At 43.1% G+C, this 18,181-nt stretch overlaps 1 protein-coding gene across 2 annotated transcripts in view; it reads left to right on the forward strand.

Moving 5' to 3' along the window:
- Positions 1-304: 304 nt before the first annotated feature.
- LOC140720917 (uncharacterized) overlaps positions 305-18,181 on the forward strand; it is a 31,265-nt gene continuing 13,388 nt past the window's right edge. The window contains exons 1-4 of one of the 2 annotated variants that reach the window (XM_073035765.1): positions 305-443; positions 4,952-5,124; positions 6,323-6,499; positions 14,194-14,488. The gene's annotated coding sequence lies outside the window, so the exon portion shown is untranslated. The remainder of the gene's footprint in view (positions 444-4,951; positions 5,125-6,322; positions 6,500-14,193; positions 14,489-18,181) is intronic. The other variant, XM_073035766.1, reaches the window with a different exon arrangement.

The raw sequence follows: 18,181 nt of genomic DNA on the forward strand, positions 1-18,181 counted from the left end.
AACTCTGTGACCTGGGGCTGGAGGGACAGGGATCGGGGAAGATATCGAGGGAAAATCTAAATACGTATGGAAATGATATACGGAAATAATGAAATAATTTGGGAAATGCGGCAGTGGGTAGGGCAGTATGTGAAGGGCGAGGAACAGTCACCGGTCACATGGGAGACCCTCCAGCGTCACGTGATCATGTTTTACTGCAGATAGGCAGCATTTGCGGGGTTGTTTCCGTGGCCCCGCCCACCGCCTGTGCCGCATGAAGCACAGTGCGCATGCTCACATGCCCGAGCAAGGCAGTGATGTTTTTTTCGTTCTTTGTGGAAGTGGGTCAGCGGTGGGTCCGGGTTCGGGATCGGGATCGGGATCCGGAGGGGGTCCTCGCCCCCTTGGACGGCGAGCCGGAGACGGATTATTCTCTGCGGGGCAACACCAACAATTTCCCTTCGGTGAGTATTGAAGCCGGTCCCGAGCGGGGAGGTCTGACGTTGAGCAGTGACTTAACTTTCCCGAACTCAAACAAAAGAAAATCTGCAGTTGCTGGAAATTCGAGCAACGCGCACAAAATGCTGGAGGAACTCAGCAGTCCGGGCAGAATCTAGGGGAAGAATACAGTCGACATTACCGGCCGAAACCCTTCGGCAGGACTGGAGAATAAAAGATGGGGGTGGGGAGGGAAGAGAGAAACACAGGGTGATCGGTGAAACCTGAAGGGGGAGGGGATGAACTTTCCCGAACTGGCGGCCTCGCCTCGCTTCCTTCACAGAATCTGCCGGGGTCGGTCCGGGTTGTGAGACCTTCACACCGAACCGTCTGAGATGAGCCGCCGCTCAGCCCCTGGTGTTCTGGTCCTATTAGCAGGATGAAGTAAAACATATTTCTGTATTGTTACTGACAGAGAATTGTATAATTTGTGTTCCGTGTGTTATCTGAATGTACTTGCCTGTGATGCTGCCACAAGTCAGTGTTTCTCTGTACCTGTACCTTCCCGTACTTGTGCACTTGGCAATAAATTCAACAGGATCTGAGAAATCTCAGTGAGATTTGATTAGTGATGATCATCTTGGCAGCTCGGTAGGTCGAATGTATGCGACAGTACACTGTTAAATGCAAAACCCTGAACAGTGTTAATGATCAGAGGGATCTTAGACTCCAAGTTCATCGCTCCCTGAAAGAGACTGCACAGATTGATCGGGTGGTTAAGAAGGCAAATGGCATGGTTGTCTTTATTAGTTGAAGCATTGAGTTCAAAAGTCGGAAATTTGCGTTGCAGCTTTATAAAACTAATTCGACCACATCTGGCGTGTTTCATACAGTTCTGGTCGCTCCCATTTTCGGAAGGATGTCGGGGCTTTGGAGAGGGCGCAGAAGAGGTTTACCAGGATATTGCCTGGATTAGAGGGCCTGAGCTATAACAGGAAGTTGGACAAACTTGTGTTGTTTTTCCGGAGCCTTGCCGGCTGGGGTGAGACTGGATAGACGTTTATAAGATTACCAGAGGATTAGAAGCAGTGTCTCAGAAAGGCAGCGTCCATTATCAAGGACCTCCAGCACCCAGGGCATGTGGTTTTCTCAATGTTACCAGCAGGTAAGGAGGTACAGAAGTCTGAACGTTCACACTCAGTGATTCAGGAACAGTTTCTTCCCCTCTGCCATCCGATTGCTAAATGGATATTGAACCCTTGAACACTACCTCACATTTAAAATATATAGTATTTCTGTTTGTTGCACGATTTTTAATTTATTCACAGTGTTACGTACCCCGTAACTGGGTGTCTGACCAGCAGAGAAAGAAGAATACGTTGGAGTCTGGTGGTACCAAACTAAAGGTGTTTATTAGTAAACTACACAATACACTATCAAAAATGCAAATATACATATAAAACAAGTTAGCAGTAATAAACCTAAAAGTGTAGGAATAATAATAATAAATAATAAACTAGCTCTATCGATGTCTAGGGGTAAATGAATTGTCATAGGAAAGTATAGAGTTCAGTTCATAAATGCTGAGGTGGTTATGGCTGTTGTATTGAAATCGTTGGAGAGAGAGTGAGAGCGAGCGAGATGTAACAGCAACAGCTGCGGCAGGCAAACCTTTTGTGGCTTTCTTAATCCATCATATCGTTATGGCCATTCAGTTATGACCCCTCCCTCCTTCAGCTAGACCATTCTTCTGTGGTGGACTCATCACTCTGGCATGAGTGGACACACACACACAAGCCCCCACTGGCCCTGCTGTAACACTGTGAGCTTTACTGACCGATCTCCTGGTTCGGTCTCCGAAGGTGGTGTCTGAAGGGTGTCTCTCCAGACCTGCCTTTTATCCCCACTCACGGGGTCTCAGCTATCCATCAACTCTGAATGACCGTGTCCATCAAATCAGGCCACTACTGCTATCTCCTGAGGAATGTTAAGGAGCAAAGTGAAGTCCTTGTAGTGGAAGGTAATTAATCCAGGAAGAGTCATAATACAGTAAATCAACAGTCTCTCTCCCCCTCTTATCTGTAGCAGATGTTCTTGCCTGGGCTTTATCTCTCTCTTTCATGATCAGCATAACAACAGCAATAGTTCGTAGTTCTCAGGAGGGGGGTTGGGAATGGTTAACTCTGCACCCCATTGTCCATCAGGTCTGTTCATCACTCATAACAACAGAAACATAGAAAACCTACAGCACAATACAAGCCCTTCGGCCCACTAAGTTGTGCCAACATGTCCCTACCTTCGGATACATAGCCCTCTATTTTTCTAAGCTAGTTTTTCATTATTTTTCTCCAGTGTCTCCAGGTACCTATCCAAAAGACACTATCATACCCACCTCCACCACCGTTGCTGGTAGCCAATTCCACACACTCACCACTCTCTGAGTAAAAAAACTTATCCCTATCATTTCCTCTGCAACTACACACGAGCACCTTAAACCTGTGCTGTCTTGTCATAACCATTTCAGACCTGGGAAAATGTCTCTGACTATCCACACGATCAATGCCTCTCACCATCTTATACACCTCTATCAGGTCACCTCTCATCCTCCGTTGCTCCAAGTAGAAGAGGCCGAGTTCACTCAAACAATTTTAAAAAGGCATGCTCCCCAAACCAGGTAACATCTGTGTAAATCTCTGCAACCTTTCTATGGTTTCCACATGCTTCATGTAGTGTGGCAACCAGATTGAGCAAATTGGGGTGTGACCAGCATCAGATATAGCTGCAACATTACCTCTCGGCTCCTAAATTTAATCCCGCGATTGAGGAAGGTCAATGCACCATATGCCTTCTTAACCACAGAGTCAACCTGCGTAGCAGCTTTGAATGTCCTATGGACTGGGAACCCAAGATCCCTCTGATCCTCCACACTGCCAAGAGTCTTACCATTAATACTATATTCTGCCGTCATGTTTGACCTAACAAAATGAACCACTTCACACTTATGCTGGTTGAACTCCATTTGCCACTTCTTAGCCCATTTTTGCATCCTATTGATGTCCCGCTGAAACCTCTGATAGCTCTCCACCCTATCCACAACTCCCCCAACCTTTGTGTCATCAGCAAATTTACTAACCCATCCCTCCACTTCCTCATCCAGGTCATTCATAAAAATCATGAAGAGTAAGGGCCCCAGATATATGTATACTGTAATTGATTTAGTTATTTTTATTATTTTAATTAGGGTTTTTTTGTTCTATATTATGTATTGCATTGAACTGCTGCTGCACAGTTAACAAATTTTCTGACACACGCCATTCATAATAAACCTGATTGTGATTCTGAGTGGACTGATGATACATTTTTCCTGGGGCTTGAAATGTCTGATACATTTCAGGTGAGAGGAGATCTGAGCGGCAGGTTTGCTTCTTTCCACAGAGTGGTGGGAGACCCCACTGGTCACATGATCACATTTGCCCCTCCCATTTAACAACAGATGGGCAGCATCTGCCCATCTGTTTCTGAGGCACTCACTTCGCGCATGCTCTCTGTCTCCGGCTGGGCGGTGTTTTCATTTCCGCTCAGTGCTGAAGTACTTCATCTGTGGGATTGGGAAAGGGTCCTCATCTTCTGGGTGGTGGAGCCAGGGGTCGGGATCACTGTCTGCGGGCCGAAGATATTGCGTTCCCATTGTTGAGTATTGAGACCAGTCCCGAGCAGGGAGATCCATTGTTGGCCGTGAGCCCTGAACTGATCACTAATTACTCATTTATTTTCCGATTATCTGGGCTTGTCAAAAATGTGTGGACTTCACTTAACCTGCATTGAACGATTCAAACCAGGAGCCCAGGCTGTCTATTTCCGCAGAGTTGAAATGGAAGTCCCGCCAATAGGTCATGTGAGGCTGTGTGCTGCAGATCTGCCCCGCCCTCCTCTTTGTGACGCAAGATCACATAGTGTGATTTTCGCCACTGTGTTCATTAACTTCCCTGAACTCGCCTCGTTTCCTGAGGCTCCTCACATTTGTCCTGGAGCTTTCTGGCTGTTGTGTCTTCTCCCGGACTGGGGTGGGTGAGAAAGGAGAATGTTCCAGGTTGTGGGGATCTTTGATTTCACTGCCTGCTTTACCGAGGGACTGGGAAGTCTAGGGGGGAGAGTGGTTTCTGTGATGTGCATGTGGCCGAGTGGTTAAGCAATCTGAAGGTCATGAGTTCGAGCCTCAGGCCAGGCAGTGCGTTGTATCCTTGAGCATGGCACTTAACCACACATTGCTCCTGCACGTTTATAGCCCAGATGGATCAAATCACCTAATCCTGTTCCTGTGTCTTATGTATTACCATGACAGAATGATGGCTCCTTCTTATCCCATATTGTTTTGTGATGTGTGAGGGACAATAAAAGATTGTTCACTGAGATGATTATATTTTGCTTCAACGTTTAAATTTCAGTGAGTTTTGTTCTTAGTAACATTAAGCAGAAATGTTTGGTTCTCCTTTTCATTGTTAATGTGCTTCATTATCTCTTTGGTTAATGTTAGACCTGCAGTGAGAGGTTTATTGGAAGAAAAACCCCAACTGCAAGCAAACTATGGCTAAAGATGTGGGAATAGCAACAAGTGAACTAGCCCGAGGACTGAGAGCATCAACTGGAGAGAACACCTCTGAATCAGCTGACTTGGAGTTCCCAGTGAGTCAGTGAGGAGGAAGTTTGGTGAGTCTCATTTACTCAAACACTGGTCCTTTATACATTACATACCTGTACAATAGAAGGTGGGAAATAGTTGGTGAGACTGAATGTGCCCAGAATAACCATTTATGCCTCTGTCAGACGCAGTTGCAATCACACCAATTCTGGTAATGTGCTTCCAGCAGCCCAGCCCTTTAAAATCACTCGCATTTTGTGGAAGTCGGATCTGGATAAAATGGTGGAAATCGGGCAGAATCTCAAGTTGCTGGAGATCTGCATTAAAAACTGAAAATGAAGTCATCGTGACAAAATGTTTTTAACCTGAATTGTAAAGATTGTTCCTCTCCCCACAGGTGTTCCTTACATGCTGAGCAGTTTGGTAATTCCAATTTCTTTTTATTACATTCACTCTGGATTGGTTTATGTTTCCTGAAATGTACCGGTTTTAATATGGACATGGAAATGGCTCACTCTGTGATAGTAGAACAGTAAAGTAACCACAACTTTCCCCTGCAAATTACCCTGGTACCAATTAGTTTGTTATTCCTAGAAATGTGTTCAGTACAGTTGCTGCGAACAAGGTTTACAAAAATAATCTCAGGAATGTTCGGCGTTATGTATGAGGAGCATTTGATGGCTCTGGACCTATGCTCAATGGAGTTCAGAGGGACGGCGGGGGTGGTGGAGGGATGTATGGTTAAGTAAACCTACCAACTGCTGAAAAGCATGGAAACAGTGGACATGGAGAGGATGTTTCCATTAGACTGTGATCTGACAGCACAGTCTCGGAATAAAGAAGCTTCCCTTTAAAACTGAGAGGAGAAGAATTTTTTGGCCAGAAGATGTCTGATCTGTGGAATTTGGTGCCACAGAGGCTGGTTGAAGCTGCCATTTGGGTATATTTATGACAGCGATTAACATATTCCTGATTGCTGAGTAGCTCAGGGTTACAGGAGGAAGGCAGGAATATGGTGTTGGAATGAAAATCAGCTGTGGTTAAATGGTGGGGCAGACCAGATGGATCGAATCATCTAATTCTGTTCCTGACTGAATGATGGCTCCTCCTTATCCCGTATCATTTTGTGATGTGTGAATGACAATAAAAAAATGATTACTGAGATCATTATATCAGCCTTCAACGTTTTGTTCTTAGTAACATTAATCAGAAATGTTTGGTTCTCCTTTTTATTGTTATTGTGCTTCATTATCTCTCTGGTTAAAGTTAGACCTGCGGTGAGAGGTTTATTGGAAGAAAAAGCCCAACTAGAAGCAAACCACGGCTGAAGACGAGGGAACAGCAACAAGTGAACCAGCCTGAGGACTGAAAGCATTAACTGGAGAGAACAGCTCTGCCTCAAGAGACTCGGAGATTCCATTTATTCAGTCAGGAGAAAGTTTGGTGAGTCTCATTTACTCAAACTCTGATCCTTTAGACATTACATACCTGTATAAGGGAAGGTGGGATATAGTTGGAGCGAAACTGAATGTGCCCAGAAGAACCATTTATGCCTCTGTCAGACCCAGTTGCAATCACTCCAGGTCTGGTAATGAGCTTCCAGCTTCCAGCCCTTTAAAACCACTCCTATTCTGTGGAAGTCGAATCTGGAGAGAGTCACTCAGAGACCGTATAAGTACAAATGCTTTGTTCCAAGCACCTGAGGCTTACTCAGTTAGTCACTCAGACAGGCACAGTCGATGACTGTCCCCACCCAATCCACTAACTGACTAACAATTCCCCTTACACCACAGATATATCCATCCAGATACTCCCCACGCAACACAGGCTGGAGCCAAAGATATTTACTACATGACCCGCCCCTATAGACAAGTTACAGAACAGTCATAATGGCTTCCAGACACAGAACAGACTGAAGCTGTCCTATCTCTTCGCATGAGTGCACATGGAGATAAGCATCCTGAAACCCTAGCTAGCTACCCTCAAGAAGAAACATGGCTCAGCATGGCTTAGCACATCTGTTGATCATCAGCAGTTTCTTTCAGAAAAACAGGCTGCTATTGTTTAATGAAGTGTTAACCCTTTTACATACTTTATCATTCCATATTTTAGATAATTACATGATCAACAAAGCAGTAACTTTTTACAGAGAAAGCAACCGAGTACAGCTTTGACTTCTCAGTGGGTAATGACAGTGTACAACAGTAATTATAGCAAAGATATGTACAACTATTAGGCCATAATGCAGTATCATGCCCCACATATTACCAAACAGGCCTTCAAGATCACCGTTTCGATCCTTCGGTGAACCCGTGTAAATCCTGCCCTACTTTCTTGATGCTGTCAATCTCCTTTGCAGTGTGCTCGGAGAGGGGTGTAATGTTAGCAGATTCATCAGGGATATAGGTTCAACATTCTGTGTCAATAATAGCACAGGTTCCCCCTTTCTCAGCTAGGATAAAATCGAAAGCCATACAATTCTGTAGGACTGTTTGCCAGATTGCAATAATTTCAGTGGATATTTCTGTTACTTGGGCCTGTGTTTCTGTCAGGGCCCCTGCAGTATTGTGGCCAGCTCCTCAAGTGCTGTATCCAAATTGATCATCTCTCATGAATTCCCGGCTACTCCATAGGAGAGAAAAGTAATCATCCAAAATCAATCAGTCTCAGTTGTTCCTCTCGGCTGCTGGGCACCTGCAAGTATGGCCAGGATGCATGTTTCCCAGTATTGGAAGTTCCATTTGGTGGGGGCCTGAGACACCATCCCTCAAAACACTGACAGCCACAGTCATCTCTGACTAGACCACAGGTCCTCATCTCACTTTCCCGGATGTTATTTGAGAAAGCCCAGGCTGAGAGTTCCTCACTCTGGTTGAGCGGGATTACTGACATTGGAACCATAGTTTTACCATGCTGTGGAATTTCAGCACAAACCCAGCAGGCCCCTAGTTCTACCTGTTTGGCATAGGTATGACAGAAAGACGGAAATGTGTTAACATGGGGGCCCCCGGATGCTGGGGTGAGCCCTCTCAAAGACATAAACATGAACACCACTAACAACCAATACATTCCCATTAGTCCGAGAGAGACCTTCTACACAGTTCCTTCAGTAACATGTTTGGCACCTAATGATGTATCCACCGAGATTGCCCCTTCAGTTTCACACCCATGTGAGTGGTCGGCAACACCTGATATGGTCCTCTCCACCGAGGTCCAAGATTCCCTCAATCCCAGTTGTTTGTCAGGAAAAACATATCCCAGGTTCCATGGTGGGATAGTCACCCCACTCTGCAGAGTAGTTCTCTTCCTTGTAAGCCTGTCGTACCTGTGAATGTATGCTTGGAAAATTTTGGTTAGTTGGCATATATATGTCCCCATGTCTTCCCCTCGGGTATGAATATCCAATTTTGCTGGTAGACTTTCTGGGAGCAATGGTACACAAGGTCTTAGTCCCCAGGGTGTCTTCATGGGCCATCCATAAATAATTTCAGCTGGTGACAACCCTGTTTTCCCTTGTGGGGTAACCCTCATATGGAACTGGGTGACGGTAGGACCTTCAACCGAGTCCAGTCTCCACTGTTAGTTTGGCCAGTTTACTCTTCAGAGTGCCATTGGCTCTCTCCACTGTGCCAGCGGCCCGTGGGTGGTGTACACAGTGGAATTGTTGCTTGATAGCTAGTTCGTTACGTATGCCTTTGTTTACTTTCATCACGAAGTGTGGGTCATTGTCAGAGCTCAGCATCTCTGGCAGGCCGTACCTGGGAATTATTTCCCGTAATAATACCTTCACAACAGTCATAACAGTATTATTGGTAGTTGGAACAGCTTCAACCCATCTACTAAACACATCTATAATATATAAGCAGTATCTATAGCAATGTACTCTAGGCAATTCAATAAAATCAACTTGTAGACACAAAAATTATGTATCTAATCGACCAATATTGGTAAAAACTGTGTAGGAACACAAACCTGTCCCGCTGGGGTGATCCAAAAACCTAGGTCGGGGTCTTTCTGGCACCCCATCTGGGACCACAGTTTTCACTCCTCCTCAGAGGCGTCCCCCTGAGAAGAACAAAACTCGAGGTAGCTGTAGAGCGGTGAGTAAGTTGTTTACAAAGGTGGCATTACTAATGGGGTGGCCAGAGGAAGTCAGGAATCCCCACGTTCTCAGAGAGCCCCATAGTCATGTACAATTCCAAATGCATAACGGGAGTCTGTGTGAACGTTCCCACTTTAGTCTGTTGCTGGGATACAGGCACGAGTTGGAGCAAACAGCTCAGCCTTCTGGGCAGAGACAGCTGCTTCAAAAGAGGCCTGTTCAATTACTTCACTGTCCATCACTATTGCATAGTCAGAACATTGTTTTCCTGCTGGATCCACAAAGGAGCTTCCTTCCTCATAAAACGTTGCCTCGGGATTGAGGGGATATTGCTAAATGGATGGGAGAGTCTGTCCTTCTTTCATGGTGATCCAGACAGGGGGACAGTTGGTGCGACAGATTTCTTGGCCTGAAATTACACAGAGATGGGATACAGCATCTTGGGATTGGACACTATTAAAAGGTTGTCTTACCAGATATCCCGTCTTCACCTCAGACTCCTTCCCGTATTAGACTAGACCCACGGCAAAGTCTTGCCAGTCTCCCTCGGTGCTGGAGGCTTGTTTCATTAGGGTGTAGGCCAGGAACCCTGGGCTCTTTGGCTTGAACCCAGTGCAAACCCTAATGGTGGTATGGGGAACTACCAGTTCTGTCTGTCGCCAAAGGAAATCCAGAAATTCAGCCAGTAATGCAATACCGTCTCTTCCTTTAACCTGTCTAATCACCGTGACTGGGAACTTCTGTCCGTCGAGTGGTGCATAATATTGGCTTTCCTCAGTGGCGCACCCCGTAGGGTCAAAGCACAGAGTCACATGAGGGTCGGCTGCTGGCAGAAGGAGTGGAGTCCAAATTAAATGCCCTCCACTTGGGGGTCGGAAACTGGAGAAGCTGTGGGGTGTTCACCTGTCAAGGGTGACAGCATTCTCTGTGCAAAGAATCTCGATTTCTAACAGACAGAGCAAGTCTCTCCCTGCTAGATTACACCCCCGTCTGGTGGTGACTGTAAATGAAACCTCACACTGGTTCCCCTGGAATTCCACCTGCAGTGGCTGGGTACGTGAATACGTACGTTCCATGCTTTCGAACCCAGACAGAGTGATTGTAGCATCTGATAGCTGGAATCCCTTTTCCGATACTATTTCCTGATCGAGAGTGGTTGTGGTTGCCCTCATATCAATCATAAACGGAACTGGATTTCCAGCAACTTGCAATATTACATTGGGCTCTTCCTGAGGGTTGGCACTCATGGTTGGAAGCATCTTCTTGTCAGTTTCTAAACGGGTTGTTGTCCCTACCTGTCCAGTGCTAGGTTTTTTCTCCCATTTCTGTTCCTCAGATATAGCCCGCTCGCGTCCTTCTTCCCGCTGAGCATATTCAGCTTTAATATTAGTTCCCTTCGGGGTTGATCGAGATTCGAAAGTTGGGTCCTAATGGTATGTCAAAGCTCGTCACATTTGATTTCGGTCATTGTCAGTCCAATCCATATTATTTGTTTTAATCATGTTGGCTAACTTAGTTGGTAAGCATTGGAGCAGTAGGGCATTGAACTGGGGGGGACAGATTCCCATCATTAAAGGCTTGGTCTCCTGCGAAGGTGCCGTAGCAGGCCACAAATCACTCTCAATAGTCTGGTCCCAATTCCCCAGGCTTAGGTTTGCATTCAGGTACTTTAGTGATGTTTACAGGTTGCTGGAGAGCCCTTTCCAAAGCTTGAATGATCTGGTCCATCTGTTCATTCTCATTATGTTTTCCCTCCTGTGACTGCTGATAGGTTTGGTATCTCAATTCTGCCTTCAATTTCCACCCCTCATCAGCTGAGAGAATCATGCAGCAGAGACTGAATAAATCTTGCGGAGTCACATTAAACATTTGTGTAGTACTGTGGACACACTGAGCAAACTGTGCTGGTTTTTCTTTTCTATCTGGGGCCTGATTCATGATCATTATCATTTCTTGAGGCTTCCAGGGTGCATACACAGGAATCACTGAGGGCTGTCCCTCCTCCTAATCCTAGGGGGAGCGTTTGCTACTGCTGTTCAGGAGGATTTAAACTAATGTGGCAGGGGGATGGGAACAAGTGCAGAGAGACAGAGGGGTGCAAAATGAGAGTAGAAGCAAAAAGTAGTAAGGTGAAAAGTAAAAGTGGCAGGCAGTCAAATCCAGGGCAAAAATCAAAAAGGGCCACTTTTCAACATAATTGTATAAGGGCTAAGAGTGTTGTAAAAACAAGCCTGAAGGCTTTGTGTGTCAATGCAAAGAGCATTCGTAATAAGGTGGATGAATTGAATGTGCAGATAGTTATTAATGAATATGATATAGTTGGAATCACAGAGACATGGCTCCAGGGTGACCAAGGATGGGAGCTCAACATCCAGGGATATTCAACATTAAGGCAGGATAGACAGGAAAGAAAAGGAGGTGGGGTAGCGTTGATGGTTAGAGAAGAGATTAACGCAATAGAAAGGAAGGACATTAGCCTGGAGGATGTGGAATCGATATGGGTAGAGCTGCGTAACACTAAGGGGCATAAAACGCTGGTGGGATTTGTGTACAGGCCACCTAACAGTAGTAGTGAAGTTGGGGATGGCATTAAACAGGAAATTAGAAATGCTTGCAAAAAAGGAACAGCAGTTGTAATGTGTGACTTCAATCTACATATAGATTGGGTGAACCAAATTGGTAAGGGTGAAGAGGAAGAGGATTTCTTAGAATGTGTGCGGGATGGTTTTCTGAACTAACATGTCGAGGAACCAACTAGAGAACAGGCCATTCTAGACTGGGTATTGAGCAATGAGGAAGGGTTAATTAGCAATCTTGTCATGTGAGGCCCCTTGTGTAAGAGAAACCATAATATGGTGGAATACTTCATTAAGATGGAGAGTGACATAGTTAATTCAGAACCAAATGTTCTGAACTTAAAGAACGGCAACTTTGAAGATATGAGATGTGAATTAGCTAAGACAGACTGGCAAATGATATTTAAAGGGTTGACAGTGGATAGAAACACAGAAAATAGGTGCAGGAGTAGGCCATTCGGCCCTTTGAGCCTGCACCGCCATTCAGTATGATCATGGCTGATCATCCAACTCAGAACCCTGTACCTGCTTTCTCTCCATACCCCCAATCCCTTTAGCCACAAGGGCCATATCCAAATATAGCCAATGAACTGGCCTCAACTGTTTCCTGTAGCAGAGAATTCCACAGATTCTCCAATCTCTGTGTGAAGAAGTTTTTCCTCATCTCGGTCCGAAAATTACAAAGAATAAATGTAATGATAAATAGTGAGAAAAATAATATTAACCCTCCCCCCTCCCCCCTTAAACCTTATCTAAAGAGAGAAAAAAAAAGAGAAAGATTGCCTGGATATCGGAGGATCCCCGCATGCTCCATGGAGTTCAAAATAATTTTAATATTTATTTTTACTTTCCCCAATTACTTTATAATTTTATCTTCAAAGGACCTATGTATTTAATCCTATCTTTTGTAGGTATGGGAGCCAAATTTTCAAAAATATATCATATTCATTTTTTAGATTGTATGTAATTTTTTCAAGTGGAATGCAACTATGTATTTCATTAATTCAACAATCCATAGTTAAATATAAATCAGATTTCCAAGTAACTGCGATAACTTTTTTGGCTACTGCCAATGCAATTTTTATCAATTTGTTCTGATACTTATTCAATTTAAGTTTCGGTATTGTCCCTTCAATGTCTCCTAATAAAAATAATACTGGACTATGTGGGAGTTGTACTCCAGTAATTTGTTCCAATAAAAGTTTTAGATTTATCCAAAATGGTTGAATTTTAAAACAAGACCAAGTAGAATGTAAAAAAAGTACCAATTTCTTGATTACATCGAAAACATTGGTCAGACATATTTGAATTTAACCTATTTATTTTCTGTGGTGTTATATATAATTGATGTAAAAAATTATATTGTATTAATCTAAGTCGAACATTTATTGTATTTCTCATACTATCAGAACATAATCTTGACCAGTTTTTTCCATCAATTTTAACATTCAAATCAAATTCCCATTTTTGTCTTGATTTATGAATTCCTGATTTAATTGTCTGTTTTTGAATCAAATTATACATACAAGATGTAATTTTTTAAATTTTACCTTTTTGAATTAATATTTCTATTTCACTAGATTTTGGCATCAACGTTGTTTGACCCTGCTTTTCTCATAAATAAGCCTTTAATTGAAAATAACAGAACAGAGTGTTATTTGATATTTTATATCTATTTTTTAATTGATCAAATGACATCAATATACCTCCTTCAAAACAATCACCTATATATTTAATCCCCTTTTGGAACCAATTATGTAAAAGTTTATTATCTATTCTAAAAGGAATAAGCCTATTTTGAATTAAAGTTCTTTTTGCTAATAAAGATTTCTTTATCTCATTGTCCATAGTTACCTTATTCCATAAATCAATCAAGTGTCTTAATATAGGAGATTCTTTTTTTCCCGTATCCATTTAGATTCCCATTTACATATATAATCTTCTGGTATATTTTCTCCTATCTTATCTAATTCTATTCTAATCCATGCCGGTTTTTCTTCATCAAAAAAAGACGCAATAAATCTAAGTTGATTTGCTTTATAATAATTCTTAAAATTTGGAAGTTGTAACCCTCCTAAATCAAATTTACATGTCAATTTTTCCAATGATATTCTTGACATCTTTCCTTTCCAAAGAAATTTCCTTACATATTTATTCAGTTCTTGAAAAAACTTCTGAGGTAATTGTATTGGTAAAGTTTGAAATAAATATTGCAATCTAGGAAATATATTCATTTTTACAGCATTAACTCTACCTATTAATGTTATTGGTAACATCATCCATTTATCAAGATCCTCTTTTTTTTTAATAATGGCAAATAATTTTGTTTATATAAATTTTTTACATCATTATCAACTCTAATACCTAAATATTTTATCACGTTTATTGACCATCGAAATTGAGTTATCGACATTGATTATAATTTCCTTTGGTAAGGGGTAAAATTTCACTCCTTTCAGATTTTCGGAGAAGGACTTCTGAGAATCGGAGCAAGAGTGAGGCGGAAGCCATTTTGAATTTTACCGGTTTTCATCTGAGTTGAGAGAGGCGGGACTGTGCAGGCGTGTGACGTCGGGCAGTGAAGTGCGGGAGATTTAAAAGGAACATAGCCCAATACAGTGGGCAGCGTCATTGCGGGCAGTGCAGTGAGCTGGGAGTAGAGTGGAGGCCTAAGGGCTTTGGCTCAACGGGTGAGGCGGAACCGGGTGAGGCGAGGAAGACCGGAGCTGCAGAGCTCTCACAGCTAGTTGCTTGGTAAGTATTGGTAAGTAGTCCTGCTTCCTTTTACACTTATGACTTTAAAAGTATTGTTAAATAGTCTGATAGTTAGCTGTATTGGGGCAAAGGGTTCTTGCATAACTAATACTAGTACATTAAATTAACTGTATAGCATGGAGCAGGTGATGTGTTACTGCTGCGAGATGTGGGAACCGGTGGACCCCATTGAGGGACACGACGACTACATTTGCAGCAAGTGTTTGTTGCTCGAGGAAATCCAGCTTCATATTGATGAGCTGCAGTCCGAGCTTCAGACACTGCGACACATCAGGGAGGGGGATAGTTACCTGGACTCTGTGTACCAGGAGATAGCCACACCTAATAGATTAACTAATGTAGATTGCAGTCAAGCACAGGATGGTGTGGCTATGAGTGAGGCAAGTAGGCGAATCCAGGAGGTAGGGCTGGAAGAGATGCAGGCCTTGCTCTTGTCCAACAGATTCGAGGCTTTAACTCCCTGTGAGGGCAGGAGCAGGGACTGTGGGGAGGATGAGCAACCTGCCCATAGCACCATGGAGTGGGGGGCCATTCCAGAGGGGGGAGTCAATAGAAATGTTGTAGTAATAGGGGACAGTATCGTCAGGGGGATAGATAGGGTTCTCTGCAACCGAGAGCGAGAGTCCCGAAGGCTATGTTGCCAGCCTGGTGCCAGGGTTAAGGACATCTCTTCTGGGCTGGAGAGAAACTTGCAGTGGGAGGGGGAGGATCCAGTTGTCTTAATACACATCGGTACCAATGACATAGATAGGACAAGGAAGAAGGTTCTGTTACAGGAATATGAGCAGCTAGGGGTCAAATTAAAAAACAGAACCTCAGGGGTAATAATCTCTGGATTATTACCTGAGCCATGAGCAAATTTGGCTAGGTTAAATAAAATTAGGGAGTTAAACGCATGGCTCAAAGACTGGTGTGGGAGAAGTGGGGTTTGCTTCTTGAGACACTGGCACCAGTACTGGGACAGGAGAGAACTGTTCCAGAGGGACGGGCTTCACCTGAACTGGGCTGGGATTAGTGTCCTGGTGAATCATATAACTAGGGCTGCAGAGAGGTCTTTAAACTAACTAGTGGGGGGCAGGATTCTAGAGAGCAAATAATTAAAAAGACAATGGAGAAGGTAATAGATGTAGGTAAAAGTGGAGGAATAAAAAGACAGTGTGTCAGGAGGGGAAAGAATGAACGGAGATAAGCGTAAAGTTGTACAAAAGGAAAAGGTAGGAAATAAGTGTCAAACATATTTGAAAGTCCTTTATTTGAATGCACGTAGTATTAGGAATAAAATTGATGAGTTGACGGTACAAATAATTATGTATGGTTATGATATTGTGGCAATTACGGAAACATGGCTACAGGGTGACCAGGACTGGGAATTAAACATACAACGGTATTCGACAATTAGGAGAGACAAGCAAGAAGGAAAAGGAGGTGGGGTGGCTATGTTAATAAAGCAAGAAATCACTGCAATAAAGCGAAATGATATTGGCTCAAAGGATCAGGATAACGAAACAATTTGGGTAGAAATAAGAAATAGTAAAGGGAAAAGAGCAGTGGTGGGAGTAGTCTATAGGCCTCCAAACAGCTGTAACTCAGTTGGTCGGAGCATAAATCAGGAAATAGTTGGGGCTTGTAATAAGGGAACAGCTATAATTATGGGGGATTTTATCTTTCATATTGATTGGACTAATCAAGTGGGACACGGCAGCCTTGAAGAAGAGTTTATTGAGTGTATTCGGGATGGGTTCCTTGAACAATACATTACTGAGCCGACAAGGGGGCAAGCAGTCTTAGATCTGGTCCTGTGTAATGAGACAGGACTAATAAAAAAACGTCCTAGTAAAGGATCCTCTTGGAATGAGTGACCATAGCATGGTCGAATTCCATATTCAATTAGAGGATGAGAGGGTTGGATCTCAAACAAGCGTACTGAGCTTAAATAAAGGAGACAATGATGGTATGAGAGCGGAATTGCTTAAGATGGATTGGGAAAATAGATTAAAGGGTAGATCGGTACTTGATCAGTGGTGTATATTTAAGGAGTTATTTTACAACTATCAAGAAAAATATATTCCACTGAAGAAAAAAGTGTTTAAAAGAAAAAATAGTTATCCGTGGCTAAGTAAAGAAATAAAGCAAAGTATATGACTAAAAAGAAAGTTATATAAGGTAGCTAAATCTAGTGGGAAGATTGAAGATCGAGAAGCTTTTAAAGATCAGCAGCAAATAACAAAAAGATTGATTAAGAAGGGGAAGATAGATTATGAAAGTAAATTGGAGATAAACATAAAAGCAGATAGTAAGAGTTTTTATAGTTACATAAAAAGAAACACGGTGGCTAAAGTAAATGTTGGTCCCCTAGAAGATGAGACCGGGAAATTAATGGTAGGGACATGGAGATGGCGGAAACGCTGAACAAATATTTTGTATCAGTTTTTACAGTAGAGGACACTCAAATTATCCCAACACTCGATAAACAGGGGGCTCGAGGGGGAGAGAAGCTAACTACGATTCAAATCACCAAGGAAATGGTACTTGATAAATTAATGGGACTGAAGGTGGATAAATCCCCTGGACCAGATGGCTTGCATCCTAGGGTCTTAAGGGAAGTGGCGGTCGGGATTGTGGATGCATTAGTGATAATTTTTCAAAACTCGCTGGACTCGGCAATGGCCCGGCAGATTGGAAAAATGCTAATGTAACTCCTTTATTTAAAAAGGGCAATAGACAGAAGGCTGGGAATTATAGGCCAGTTAGCCTAAAATCTGTGGTTGGCAAAATGTTGGAATCGATAATTAAGGAAACAGTAACAGGGCATTTGGATAAACATAGCTTAATAGGACAAAGTCAGCATGGCTTTACAAAAGGGAAGTCATGTTTGACAAATTTGTTGGAGTTCTTTGAGGACATAACATATAGGGTAGATAAAAGGGAACCAGTGGATGTGGTGTATTTGGACTTCCAAAAGGCATTTGACAAGGTGCCACACCAAAGATTATTACTTAAAGTAAAAAATCATGGGATTGGGGATAATATTCTGGCATGGGTGGAGGATTGGCTTTCTAACAAAAAACAGAGAGTTGGGATAAATGGTTTATTCTCAGACTGGCAGTTGGTGACTAGTGGTGTTCCGCAGGGGTCGGTGTTGGGACCCCAACTCTTTACAATCTATATTAATGATTTGGAGAAAGGGACTAAGTGCAACGTATCGAAGTTTGCTGATGACACAAAGATGGGAGGGAGTGTAATGAGTGCGGAGGACATTGAAACCCTGCAGGGGGACATAGATAGGCTGAGTGATTGGGCAGACATTTGGCAGATGAAATATAATACTGACAAGTGTGAGGTCTTGCACTTTGGCAGGAAAAATAAAGGAGCAAGTTATTATCCAAATGGAGAGAAATTGGAAAGTGCTTCTGTGCAAAGGGATCTGGGGGTCCTGGTGCAGGAAACACAAAAAGTTAGTATGCAAGTGCAGCAGGTGGTCAATAAGGCCAATGGAATGCTGGCTTTTATTGCTAGGGGGATGGAGTATAAGAACAGGGAGGTCTTACTGCAGTTGTACCGGGTATTGGTGAGACCACACCTGGAGTACTGCGTGCAGTTCTGGTGTCCATATTTAAGAAAGGACATACTGGCTCTCGAGGCAGTGCAGAGAAGGTTCACTAGGTTAATTCC

Source organism: Hemitrygon akajei, unplaced genomic scaffold (assembly GCF_048418815.1).
Source record: "Hemitrygon akajei unplaced genomic scaffold, sHemAka1.3 Scf000048, whole genome shotgun sequence".
NCBI lineage: Eukaryota > Metazoa > Chordata > Chondrichthyes > Myliobatiformes > Dasyatidae > Hemitrygon > Hemitrygon akajei.